General features: G+C 35.8%; 1 long non-coding RNA gene across 4 annotated transcripts in view; it reads right to left on the bottom strand.

The window, feature by feature from the left end:
* LOC107524142 (uncharacterized) overlaps positions 1-11,713 on the bottom strand; it is a 77,274-nt gene extending 65,561 nt beyond the window's left edge. For 2 of the 4 annotated variants that reach the window (XR_015716022.1, XR_015716024.1), the window contains exons 1-3: positions 9,842-11,713; positions 6,344-6,444; positions 627-741 (exon numbers count right to left, since the gene is read on the bottom strand). This is a non-coding gene — a long non-coding RNA (uncharacterized LOC107524142). The remainder of the gene's footprint in view (positions 1-626; positions 742-6,343; positions 6,445-9,841) is intronic. The other 2 variants (XR_015716025.1, XR_015716023.1) reach the window with 2 other exon arrangements.
* Positions 11,714-12,615: the final 902 nt, after the last annotated feature.

Here is a 12,615-nt window from a genome sequence, read left to right on the forward strand (position 1 = left end):
CTAGTACATAACATACCAGCATATATGGAGATCATCACCATTATTAATATTAGAGATGTCACAGAAAACTATTTAATCAAACAAAACTGCACTTTTCTATGATTTTCCCTTCCTTTATTATCTTACTCATAAAAAGGTAAAATAAATGAATATATGGAATAAATGAAAAGGTAAAAAGAAATAGGATGTAAAACTTCCACTAAAAGAACTGCACAAAAATACTGGAAGATGTTTTCAGAGTCATTTGTCAGATGTTGAAAGAGCTTGGCTATCATAGAATTACAAAATAAGCGAAAAACAAAGAATAAACAAGAAAACAGAAATAGATGAAATACAAGAGAGAAAGTAAAGATTGCCTTGTGGCCCCCGCCGCACACAAGTGACTTTCTCCCTCAGCATTCAGATAGCCTTTCTCTTCCCACTTTCTTCCTCCTGCAAGTTCTACTCAGCTCATCAGGAACTCTACTCCCCAGGCCAACCCTGAAGGAAGAATTAACCTACTTACTGAACCCTTAGGCAGTGTGCGCAGCCAGGAACCTGGGTATTTGGGGAACACACCGAGGTAATCTCAGCATTTTATAGCAATTTCTCACAACCACTGAAGAAAGAGGTATAAAGCAACTTACTATAATAAGAAAGCGCAGTGTAAATGTATTCCTTGGTTTAAGATTTTTCTGCCAAGCGGAATTCTCAGAATTCTTTGGAAGTGCAAATTGAAGATCTGTCTCAGGCAGACATTATCTATTTTATAAAGGGAGAATAAAATATTACTTAGTTTTAGGCAACGGACATTTCATTAGTATTCACAGTTCAGCACAAAATAAGCAATGTTGGATGGCTCAGTTCAGTCTTAACCCAAACCATGTTCCAATAGGCACTGGTAGATTAAAATGGGTTTGCTCTCCAACATCCTTAATAATGCTAAAAAATAGTTACATGTGAAATACACCCCTGAAAATAACTTGAGTGTCAACAGCCAAGCCCATAAGCTTTCCCTTGCCCTTACTTGTCACCTGGTTCTGTCAGTATGCTAGTTCAACTAATGATCTTTAATGCTAATGAGCAATAGATATGATGTTAACCAACCTCCACTTAGCTGACTCACTATATTGCCCTGAACTCTTCATTTTATCTATAGAAACATAATTGATATACACCTTGTTGAGGGTTCATGGCTAATAAGCTATTCTGTAGTGTGGACAGGCACTTCTTCCTCCAGTTAAGCAGAAGCTTGCTAAAGATCATTTGTGCTTGTTTCCAATACTGTTTACTGCCCATTGTACTTGTTACTTTTATTACATACTCTAGTTAACCATACACAAGCTGATAAAATATTAGTGCAAAAAGAATACTGTAGCCTGTATAAACAACAACAAACTAAGCTGAATGCTCTAAAAGGATGCAATATAGAAGTCACTAATTAACATGAATTAGGTGAGGATGAAACACTAGAAAAGTTTAGAAGAATAATTGTAAACATCTATAAGTATTCTGTATTCAAATTGTTTCAAAATGTCTTTACCATCTCCAAAGAAATCAAAACGAAATCATACATCATACATCATGCATTAAGGTAAGAGCATCGAGAACACCACTCAGTAACCTATAGTCAAAAGACCTTAGCAACTTTACATCTAAGAATTGGTGAATGAATACTGTTTTATGTTTCAAAGGCAATAAAATGCTTAAGTACTAACACTTTTATTAGTCCCAGCTATAACCAACATTTTTGGTTAACTGCCCATTTACAGGCCCCAAACGTATCAGTTAAGAGGGTTCTACTCTATTAATCTTTTTTGTTTGTTTTTGTTAATCTTCATGGGAGGATATTTTTTCCATTGATTTTTTAGAGAGAGTGGGAGAGAGAGAGGGGGAGAGAGAGAGAAACATCCATGTGAGACACATCAATTAGTTGCCTCCTGAATGTGCCTGACAGGGACCAGGGATCAAACCTGCAACCCAGGTTCATGTCCTTGACTGGGAACTGAATACTAGACTCTTCAGTCAGTGGGCTGGCACTCTAACCACTGACCCACAATGGCCAGGGCTACTATATTAATCTTGACTGTTTCTCCTCAGTCTCAGAATGCCAGACACTTCAGATTATAGAATTCTCCAACACCCTTAAATTCTACTGAAAAGCATCTGCTAAAAAATATTAGTTGTTAGTTAGAACTTAAGGATTTCTAGCTGAATTTAAAATTTAATGTAAGATTTCAAAGAGTAAGTAATAACAAGAAATACAACTACATGAGGATACTAAGTAGTTAGAGAAGGAAGAATAACTAGATACACCAAAAACACAACTTTGAAAGGCAGGAGAGAAATCAGAATGAGTGTTCTAAAAAATGAAACAGTAAATCAAAAGAAGAAAACAATTTAAAGTGACACAGAAAGGATGGGTGATGGATGTGAACCAATGCTGAAGATATAATTTTAATTATTGGTTATAGTGAACAGTTTCATCAACTGGAAAATGGTTATTTGAACTATAATGTATCCAGTGTGGAATTCTATGCAGTAGTTAACAATAAGGCAGATATGTAGACATAGACCAGAAAATATTCCAGTGCTTTAATATTGAATAAAAACTGCAAGATGCTGAAAAATATGATCCCATTTTTTCTCAACATTGTGCATATGACATTGTACATACAGAGAAAGTCTTGACCATACAGAAAGCTGTCAGCAATGGTTACCCTGGAGAGAGGCAGTGAGGATGGGTATACTTTATTTTCCCACATTTCTATAGGGCTCATTGTCTTACAAAAATATTTTGTTACTTTCTAAGTAAATAACAAACATCCAGCTTTGGAAAAAGGCAAGGTGAACAATATAAACACATAGAATTGGTGGTTTAAGAAAAGCTACTTTATATCTCAGTCTAAACGCCTTGGATATTGTTAATGTTTATAAGCTTATGACTTCTGCTGTGATAGTGGTAAAATAGTATGAGATGCCTTTTCCAAAATGAAATGACTAAGAAAGTCTAAAAGAATTCTCTAAAAGAAACTAATGAGATCAACATTGATATCTACATTTCAATTTGTCTCTGTTTATGTCTTTTTGCTCTGTTATGGGGATTTCCTTTCACATTACTAATTCAGTCCATGACATGTCATTTTTACCAATTCTACTGAATTTTCTGTTTTGACCATCATGCTTTTTAACCTTTAAGATTTCTTTCTGTTCTGATTTCTCCTTTGCATGGAGGCCTCTTCTGTGTTCTCTCTCTGAATCTAAGGATTCAAACTAAAGTGTTTTATACACACACACATGTATATATATACATATATGTGTGTATATATGTATATAAATATATACACACACACATATATATAATTGATTTTAGAGAAAGGGAGAGGGAGAGATAAACATCAATGATGAGAGAGAGTCACTGATTGGCTGCCTCCTGCATGCCTCCTACTAGGGATTGAGCCTGAAACCCGGGCATGTGCCCTGACTGGGAATTGAACTGTGACCTCCTAGTTCATAGGTCAACACTCAACCACTGAGACATGTGGGCCGGGCTCAAACTATTCAAATTTTTGTATTTCTTGCACCATCTACTGTTCCTCTGGGGTCAAGAATTCACTTTTCTCATTTTATTTTTTCATATTCATTTTGCTGATTTTCCTCATATTCTACTGATATGTGTTCTTGTTTATAAATGAAGAACAAAGCTGATTGTGATACGTGGTCACCAGGGATTTCCTGTATCTCTGCTGTAGCTCTGTGTCATCTGTTTCTCCAGCACAAACTTTCCCTTCCTCCATTAGCTGGCTGATTACCACATCTGATTAAATGGAAAAGACATGCAAACAGACTTATGATCCATGAATAGGCAGCAACAGATAAAGGGGTCTGTGCCACAGTGTTGAAAGGCACTCATGTATGTGAGAAGCCCTTAGTATATTTACAGAGCATCTCCTACCAGATATAAAAAGTAGTTATTATGGTTTTCGTGCAAGGACAAATCCTTCATTGAAGAGTCTGTATAGGAGGAAGGGGTTGCCTTTAGCCATCAAGTCTCCTTAGCCTCTGTCAATCTGTGACCATTTCTCAGTCTTTCCTGTTTTCCCATGATCTTGACCCTTTTAAAGAATACTGATTGGTAATTTTGTAGAAGAAAAAACACCGTCAATTTGACTATGCCTGAAATTTTCTCAGTACTAGACTGAGATTATGCTTTTTGCCAAGGTAATGCTAAACCTAAGATGGCACAGTGAGAAAGCATCATATCAGGAAGTACCTGATGTCAAGATGTGCCCATGCTGGTTGATGGTAACTCTGAAAACATAGTTAAGGTGGTATCTGCCAGGATTCTTTATAGTAATTATTTTTCTCTTTGTAATTAATTCATATCTTTCAGGGGAGATACTTTGATGGGATAAAAGAAGAATGATCTTTTTGTCATACTTTCATTCAGAAATTTTAGCATCCATGAATGATTATTGCCAGCAATAATTATTTCTGTAGTAGCCAAATGGTAATGTTCTATTTCCATTATTCTTTCTACCTTTATTTACTGGAATTTTACTATAAGAGCTGTCCTTTTGCCACAATTTATTTAATATTTTTACATCATTGTAGCTTCATGGATATTTATTTAATGTTATGGGTTATAATCCATTATTGGCAGTATATATTCTATTCACATGGTGTTTTAAAAACTACTTTTTATGGTTGATTTCAAATATGGTCATGTGTTCTGAGAAAACATAATCCAAATATCACTTTTTGGACATCTATTGAGATTTCCTTTGTGACAAAGCATGTGGTTAATCTTTTGTAAATTTTCTTTGTATACAGACATAATGAATATTCTTTTTGCTTTCGAATTTTTTCATTGTGAACTATGTAACATGTAATAGTGTACCACATATAATTATATGTTTAGTGGCTTATTATAAAGCACATACCTGTGTTACTACCATCCAGGTAAAAAATAGAATCTTGATAGTGACAGAAAAACATCTCAAGTGCTATGTTCTAGTATGTCTTCCCTGCTCACTGTCCCCACCCTTAGCCCAGAGAAAAACAATGCCTTAATTTTTAGATTATCTAGTTACCTACTTCTAATAAATGTAACACCTAAGTATGCATTTCCGAAAACTATACTTTAGTGAAACAAGATATATTATGGAAACATGCTTAACAGTATCACAAAAGAAAGCTTCAAAACAAGCAGTACTGCCAGAGACAAAGAAAAATATATCATAATGATGAGGTTAAATTCACTAAGAGAAGGCTGATTCTCAACCCACTCAAGTCTTCTATGCCAGATAGGAGTCTAAAAGAGAAGTGGGACCCTGAGCCTTGGGATGAGGGTGTTAGGGCTGATGCAACTGAGAGTTTTAAACACCCAGATTACCCTCAATCCTCTGGGCCTGTGGAAGGGACCCACTACCACCTCTTAGAAGATGGGAATTCCACCTTGTTTTATGAACAGAAGTTTCAAATGAGGCAGGTGCCTTATAATACTTTCCTTTTTCAGAACCTGACTTCACTTCACCTCCTGGGCACCAAAGAAGTAACTAGTCAAACCTCAGCATCTTCTCATTAGGGAAATTTTGGGCCTGCTAAGGGAGGAGAATGATTTAATGCTAATAGAAGAGAATGACAGGGTCATAGTACCTGCCTACTAAGTACCATAGGCACTGGCAGAATATACTCGGGAGTAGATCCTAAGGGTGCTGGGCCAGGAAAATGGAATATAAAGTTAATAAAGGGGACTTTTCCATGACTCAGAATTAATGCCCTGAGAAAGGGACCTTGTAGTTAGTTTTTAATACAGATGGGATGGCTCTTGGAAACGTGAAAAGAGCAATGGCCTACATTAAATAGAGATAGGACAACTGGTGTTATAAACTATTCAGGAAGTAATAAAAACCTCAAAGAAGTTGGTATGCTGGAGTGAAAATGTTATATAAGACCAAAACCCAGCTCACTATGTTTCCTGGAAAGACTTGGAAAATGCTTCACTTACCAGCATCATTGAATATCTTAATAGTCACTGTTCTCTGTAGGTGGGAACTTTAAAGGTGATGGTATGATAGAAATGGAATCCCTTCTTTAAATGTAGATAATATAATCCAGGAATAGCAGAGATTAGGTGGCAGTACTTAATTATCAAGAGAATGGTGGAAATAAGTATTATGATAGGAAGCAAGTTTCAAATGGTAACCAGTAGGTGCCTGACCCATAGGGATTTACCGAGATGGCTCAGAGAACTTGGTATTACTAGAGGCAAGACAGATGGGCAGTCAATAAAGGTGTTTTAAGGCATCATTATTGAGTTTTGAGTTTAAAAAGAGAGAAACAAGAAAACACATACACTTACAGCTATAAACTGTGATTCTTTCCGTGAAGACAAAGTTCATGGTGCCCTGAGGGAGATAGGTTGTAGCTTCCCACTATCTTCTCATTCGTCCAACCAAGACTCTAGGAAACAAGAGTGATGGATCATTCGGTCATTAAGGCTACCTCTGTAGCCAGAGGGCCCTGCCTCCCTTCAGTCCTGCACTCCTGCTTGGGGTGAGCCTGGCCAGGTTGGACTGATTGGGCCTTTTCAGAGGCAAGAAGGAGCTCCTGGAGTCTCTGGTCTGTTCTCAGCTGGATTCCATACTTGATTGTCTTCACTTCCTTGTTATTTATAAAATTGTCTATTCTATGCCTTTTATTTAGGGTATTTAGGCCATTTACATTTAATGTGATTATTGAAGATGACATTAAGTCTATTATCTTGCTATCTGCTTTGGGTTAATTGGGAACTTTTGATAGTTTCATTTTCTCATTTATCTTATTAACTATAACTCTCTGTTGTGTCATTTTTGCTCTTTGCAAAGTTTATAATATACAACTTTAACTTATCATAGTCTACCTTCAGGTGATATTATACCACTTAATATATGGTGTAAGAACCCTAGGAGAAAATTCTCTCATTTCACTATTTTCTTCAATAGCTTTGTGCTACTGTTGTCATGGATTTTACTTTTATGTTATAAAATAATACACTTATAATTTTTGTTTTAGTCAATTACCTTTAAATACATTTAATAAATTATAAAAATTTACCAACATAATTATCATTTCAAGGCTTTCCATCATTTTCCATTTGTCTGAAGTTTCCTTTACCATTTTTTATAGTGTAGGTCTGCTAATGAATTCTTTCAGCATTTGTACATGTTGAAAATGTATTTCACTTTTACTTCTGAAAGCTATTTTTGCTGTTTACAGGATTTCAGTTTAACTTTTTTTTTCTTTCAGTACTTTTAACGATGTTTCTCTACTATCTTAGGGCTTGCATTGATTCCAATAAGAAACCTGTCATTTTCATCTTTGTTCCTCTGTATATGTCTTCTTTTCTCACTGCTTTTAAAACACTGCTTTTTACTGATTTTGTAAAAGCAATTTGATTATGATGTACCTTAGTATAGTTTCCTTTGTGTTTCTCATGCTTGGGATTCATTGAGATAGGTGGACTTGTCAATTTATACTTTTCACAAAATTTGGAACAATTTCAGCTATTTCTTTGAATATACTTTTTGTCTCCCTTCTATCTGTCCTTCGAGGGCTTCAATTATACATGTAATAGGTGACATGAAGTTGTCTCACAACTCACTGATGCTCTCTATTCATTACTTTTCTTTCTATGTTATTTTAGATAGTTTCTATTAATGTATCTATAAATTGATAATCTTTTCTTCCAAATATCTAATCTGTCACTACTTTTCTGACATGGCATTCTTCATCTCAGACAGGGTAGTTTTAGTATCTACTAGTTCAATTAGAGTATTTTAAAAAATCTTCCACATCTGTTTAATATGTTCCTGATTTCTTCTAGCTTTTTGAATATATGGCTCCAGTACCATGAAAAAGACTAAACTCTCTTCAATAGATTGTCTTTGACCCTTTGCCAAAAAGTTGTGTGTCTATATCTGGGCTATCTATTCTGTTGCACTCATCTTTAAGTCTATCTTTATATCATTATCACACTGTTTTGATGACTGTGGCTTATATTTTTCTACATTTATTAAACTGACAATTTAAAAAATCTAGTGATATAGTGAATCAAATTGATTTTAGAATGTTGAACCAACCTTTCATCCCTGGAATAAACCTGACTTGGTCATTCTTTTTATATATTGTTCAACTCAATTTGCAAATATTTTGTTAAGAATTTTTGTGTTTATGAGAGTTACTGGTCAGTAGGTCACTGCTCTTACATTGTCTTTGTCTGGGTTTGGCATCAGAGTAATGCTGACCTCCTAAAATGAGTTGGAAAGTGTTCCTTCCTTTTCTATTTCCTAAAAGAGGCTGTTTAGGATTGGCATGATTTCTTCCTTAAATGTTTGTAGAACTAGTCAGTGAAGGCATCTGGGCTGCATGTTTTCTTTATAGAAAGCTATTTTAACTAAAAATTCAATTTCTTTAACAGACATAAAACTATGTGTTATTTCCTCTTGAATAAATATTGGTAGCTTGTCTTTCAAGGAATTTTTTCATTTCATTTAGGTTATCAAATTTATTGATATAGTTGTTATTTACTTATCCTTTATTATCCATTTAATATCTGGCAGGTCTTTAGTAATGTTCCCTCTTTCACTCCTGCTTGTGATAATTTGTGTCCTCTCACTTTTTTTCTTATTTAGTCTGGCAAGATGTTTATAAGTTTTTGTATTTTTTGCAAAGAACCAGCTTTTGAGTATACTGATTTTCCCCACTGTTTTCAATTTCATTGGTTTATGCTCTTATCTTTATTATTTCCTTAATTTTCTTGTTTCTTATTTAATTTGTTATCTTAAGACAATTAGAATATTGATTCAAAATCTTTTTTTGGTTTCTAAAATAAGGCATTAAAGATTATTTCTCCATAAGTACTTTTTTAGCTGCATTGTACAAATTTTGTGTTTTTATTCATTCAATTAAAAATATTTTTTATTTATTAAAATTTATTTTTATTTTTAATCCTCAAACAAGAATATTTTTTCCATTGCTTTCCCGAGAGAGTGGAAGGAAGGGGGAGAGAGAGAAACATTGATGTAAGAGAGAGACACACATTGATTGGTTGCCTCCCACACATGCCCTGACTGTGGTGGAGATCGAACCTACAAATGAGGTACATGCCCTTGACTGGAACTGAACCAGAGACTCTTCATTCCACAGGCTGGTGCTCTAACGACTGAGCAAAATGGGCTAGGGCTAAAAAAATATTTTTAAATTGTGCAAATATTAAACCAAATAGAATACCAGGTAAACAGGCATAAATCATGCTTTCCTCAGGCAAACTGGACATACAGGCACCCGTTGAGTTGATCCAAAGTAATAAATATTTTTTAATTTCCCTGCGACTGTCTCTTTAATTCATGTGTTATTTAGAAATGTTTAATTTCCAAAAATTTGGAATTTTCCAGCTATCTTTCTGTTATTGATTACTAGTTCAGTTTATTTGTGTTTAGAGGATATATTTTGTCTGAATTCAGTACTTATAGATTTGTTGAGATTTTTTTGAATGAATCAGAAAGTAGTTTATCTTTGTGGGTATTCCAAGTATACTTTAAAAAATTTTGTATTCTGTTCTTGTTGGGTAGAGTGTTCTTATTTTTATTTTCTTAAATGGCTATTAATTTTTTGAAAATAAAACTGCACAAAAGGAAGGAATATGCCACATAAGGTTAGATTCAGAAATCTGATGGTTCAATGTGTGAGTCTGAAAGATCAAAAATTATTTTATAAGAATAGTTTTCTGTATGAACGTCATTAAGTACATGTGCATACAATTAAGAGAGACATAAGAGACCAAGCACCCACAATTAAATGCAGATAATGAATAAGTTACCTTTTTCATGTTTACCTCCCAATCTGTTGCCAGTCTATACTCGTTTAGTCGCATTGGTTTTATTTTAGTCCTTCCAAGCAGCCATGATCTTTTCTTGCCTCAGGATTTACTGAACATAAAATCTACATGGAAAATACTCTCTCTCTTTCTCTTTTTGTTTAATTCATCTTCAATGTTCAGAATTAATCTTGCATTCACTTTTTTCAGAAAGCCTTTTCTCACATGCCTTCAAAGATCAGGTCTTCCCATTGCACATTTTCATGGCAACCATACCTCTTTCCCAGAACTTTTTGTGACTAAAATAAAAAATATAAAGCCAGATTAGGTCATATTATCAAAGTTTCTTACAAATTTTTAGGCAAAGATGTTAAGACTTCTCAAAAGGTTCAGAGTCATCTATTCAAATAAGTTATCAAAATGAGATGTGAAGTGGCCAACTAACCCGACTGGTGACTTAACTGAAGCCTCTTCTGAAGATTTCTCTGAAAGCAGAATTATACCCTCAGAAGAATATTGAATGCATCAGTCTTTCATATTACATATCTAATAGTAAATCCAAGGGACTATAATTTATAAAATGTTTCACACAGAAGGGCACACACAAAACCAGTCAAAATGAGAAATCTCATTTTTCTGCCTTCATAGAGCCAGGCAAATAGATAAGGTGTCTATATTTCTCTAAGACATTCCTTGCTTTAGAAAGGGAAATCCATATACAAATATCAAGTTTGGCTCAAATAAGTTTTCTTTTCCAAATTAAATCTAAAAATTAATCCTTTAGAGTCTAATAGTTTCTTATAAACTTTTAGGCAAAGGATTTGGGTGAAGAGAGTGAGAAGAAAATCTTCATCTTTCATGAACATTTGGAAAGTTAATTTATTTTAAATAGCACTTGACAATATTACTAGGGAGCACTTGTAGGAAAATACAGAGATTTCCTGGCAATGGAGTTGGAAGAGCTGCCTTCCCCATGTCTCTCAGGCTCACTTTGTAAATTATGTGAAACACTTTTAGACAGACACTGGTACTCATAAATTATACAGCTCATTTGCATATTCCAGTCATGAGACATTATGCAAAGTGACACGATTTGCATAATGGATTCCTCTTGTCGCTTCAGTTGCTGCTTGCTTTTAAAAAACAAAATGAAATAAAATGAAAGCAGAAAAAGGTGAAAGCATCAAGTTCCCAGCTTTGCCTATGTCCTTCCCAACTACAGTATCAACTGCTTTCATTTCCTATAGAGGACTGGGGTGAAGGGGACAGAAAGTAAAAATCTACACACATACAAACAAAAAAAACAAAGAGCTTTCATATGAATTTTGTTCTTAATTACAATGTACCTACTTTTTAGTTGAAATCCTTCACCATAAATAATCCATCTGAGTCAAGAGGGAAAGAAACAAAACAAAACACAGATATAGAGAAAGAAACTGGAACTTTTTCTTTAAGAAAATATCCTTTGCCTATATTTAGGGAAGGGGCAGCCTTTCTCTCCTTGTAACTAAAAACAAAACAAAACAAAACAAAAAAATCCCACCAGGTATTTTCTTATTATTGGAAAAAAGTATATTATGGATGAGATAAATGGTCTGGGGCAGGGACTCCCCCCAACCCCCCATAAGAACTTCTGAAGGGTTTTCCTGTTTTTAAAAAGGAAGGGAGAAGAAAGGGCTGTGCTTTATTTTAAAAAAATATAGAAAGGCTAAATACACTGTAAGGATGAGACAGTACCACGTCGACTTCTATCGGCTCTACTCCAATGAACAGGCAACATTCCCTCAGCAGTTGCTAGCTTTGCTGCGGGCTTTCCCTGCCCCCCTGCACCAGTGCGGAGGCAGAGTGTGCCAAGCGGCTGGCGTCTGTACCCTGTGGGAAAAGTTAACTGTAATTCTTCGGCTTTTAAAATCAATTAACCCGTGTGTTAATTAACGTCAAGTCGACGGGAGGAGGAGGAGGAGAAGAAGGGGAGGGAGGGAGGAAAGAAAAAAGCTGCAAGGGCGGATGGCAGAAGAGTTGGCACAGTGCCATCCATTCAGGGGCAACGCCACAGTTTCGTGTGATAGCAGCAGCGGGTATATGTTACGGGGGCCCTGAATGCGGGCCATGCAGTGCGGTAAAGCCAGGGGAGATTATCCAGACCCCCAGGAGCGAACAGCAAGCAGCAACCGAAGGCGCAAGTGCCAGGATTACAGCCTAGGCTGCTCCAACTATGAGCCCTTCCTCGGACCCAGGGACTCGGCTACTTGGGGTTTGGGGGTCTTCCACACCAAAGAGGCACAGAGCTGACTTTAATCACTTTTTTCCTTTAAACTTGATTCTGCCGCAGTGGAGCCAGCACAGTGGATGCTTTCACACCCAGCAAGACAAAGGCCGTCGTCTCCGCCATGACACTGTTCCGTTCCAAGCAGAGGCCGGGATCCTGGACTCCTTGAAAAATCAAAAAGAAACAAGGAAAACAAGCAAAAAATACAGCAACAAACAGAAAAAATGAACAACCACCAAAATCGTGTGCCCGTTTGCCCATGCCAGGGGTGATCTGGGCATCTGTTGCAGCAGAAGGCGCTTGTGTGAGGCTATTTTTTTTTTTTTTTTTTTTGGCAAGCTGTTGGCTTGTTTTTGACTTTGTTTATAATTAACTTAAAAGAAAACACCATTCAGCCTAGTCAACAACAAACAAAGAGAAAAAGCAGACATCGGAAGAGAAATGCCATAGGAAGCGGCTTGAATGCATGCCACGGCCAGTGCCACTTGCCGTTCGGAAAACCTCAGGG

The sequence above is a fragment of the Miniopterus natalensis genome, chromosome 18, assembly GCF_054644295.1.
Source record: "Miniopterus natalensis isolate mMinNat1 chromosome 18, mMinNat1.hap1, whole genome shotgun sequence".
NCBI lineage: Eukaryota > Metazoa > Chordata > Mammalia > Chiroptera > Miniopteridae > Miniopterus > Miniopterus natalensis.